We start from the raw sequence: 1,913 nt of genomic DNA, 5'->3' as shown, positions 1-1,913 counted from the left end.
ACGTATGCAATGATGCCCATCCTGTGGGGGCTTGTAACTATAAAATGTCTCTGTACTGTCATACCAATTGGGCATTCAGTAAGCTTTGCTGAGGTCTCATACAGCAGAAGTTATAAAAGCAAAGTTCTGTTTGTTGCTTTAAACAGCTGCTTCAATTATGCTTCGTGACTTGACGTTCTATTCACATCAGCTGCTGGCGCTGGCAGCAGGCATTGTGCCCTCAGGACTCGACTGTAATAACTTATAAAAGCGGCGCTCTGACGTCTCTTCTTCATAATCACTGACTTTGTGCATCACAAATTCCTGATTATAAAGAAATTAGAGACTGCCATCTATACAGGGATTACAGAATCCCATGTAATATAATTATATATATATACACATATAATAACTTTGGCACAGTTCAATGAATCTGCACAAAACTATTTGGGATTGGCCTGGCTAGTTTCATGCAGTGTTTTTTGTGGTCCTCAAATTAAGCCACTAGTCATTTAAGGTAGAGCTAGCTGGACCTTTAGCCCATGAATGGTCCGTGCATCTGGACTCGTGGACCCAAATGTAAAAATATATTGGATCTGATTGGTTGAGGGAGCTTTTTCGCCCATCCATTTCGGATACCTAAACCCAAAGTTGGGCCTGCGGACCTGAAGCTCCCTGGTTGGCTGGCTACATCTTGAACCATGACAAAAAAAAAGGTTCCTTTCTGTGGTTTTTAAATAAAGTTTTTTTCCAATGTAACTTGTAAAGCTAGACACCTATCTAGAAAACTCTTCTATCCTCAATTACACATATACAAGTGAACCATAACATAAATTGTATCAAAAACCATATTTATTAAAAAAGAAAAGTTTCTTGTATCAAATAATTTGACATAAACAATTTTTTGCACATAAAATTACATACATATTTCATTATAGATCATACACGAAAATTCAATGTATCAACATGTAGAAATCAATTTAAAAAGCCAGTATTGTCGACGCGTTTCGGTGCTTAGATTGTTGGAACACCTTCCTCAGGACTATAATTAAAAACTTCTTCAATCTAAAAAGGTATATGGAACATTCATTAGTATACAGTATATGAGGATTTTTTAAGTCTTTTTACAAAAAGAGTTTTTTCTAGGATCATACAGGGTCAAACCTACAAGTGATCATTATGTCTTACATTTAAAGCATTTTTCAATTTGCGGTACCAGTCTTGATCCTGGAGTGGAGTAGCCTTTTATAATGTTATACGCCTCAGCTTTGTCGTCAAAGGATCCATATATAAAATATAAAATAATAATCATTTTGAATTTATAGTTCAGCTACTACTATAATGCATTATCTGTACATTGTAACTATCAAAGTATTTGGCTTACTTTGTGATAGTTCGTGGAGTCTTGCAATTTAGGAGACACACTTCAAGTGTACAGATAATGCATTATAGTAGTAGCTCTCTCTCTCTCTCCCTCCTTCTTTCTCTCTGTCACTCTTTCTCTGTTTCTCGGTTTCTCTTTCTCTTTCTTTCTATCTTTCTTTCTATTTCTCTTTCTCTCTCACTCTCTCTCTTCTGCTCTTCCTTCTTTCCCTCCCAGTTAGTTTGTGGTTATAAGAGCTTCTTTTGAAAAGCAACTATTTCTTTGTTAATAATTTTGGAATCTTTTAACAAATTTGCTCAAACTTTTCAAAAAGAGGTTTTTTCTGGTGTCTCTTTATTATACCAAATGCGTTTCTTTTTGTGGTTTTATATAGTACAATCTTGGCTAAAGGGCATTGAAGCACTTTTCTAAAGAAGAAAGACCAAAATGCAGATTAGATGTGCCATAAAATAACAGATAAGCAATAGACGAATCCCACAGATCACGTCGGGGGAGAAAGTTCAAACAGTTAATATCTGGATACATTGGAAAAGTGGATGCAGAAAGGTGA

Source organism: Lissotriton helveticus, chromosome 1_1, assembly GCF_964261635.1.
Source record: "Lissotriton helveticus chromosome 1_1, aLisHel1.1, whole genome shotgun sequence".
Lineage (NCBI taxonomy): Eukaryota > Metazoa > Chordata > Amphibia > Caudata > Salamandridae > Lissotriton > Lissotriton helveticus.
This window is presented reverse-complemented; position numbering follows the sequence as displayed.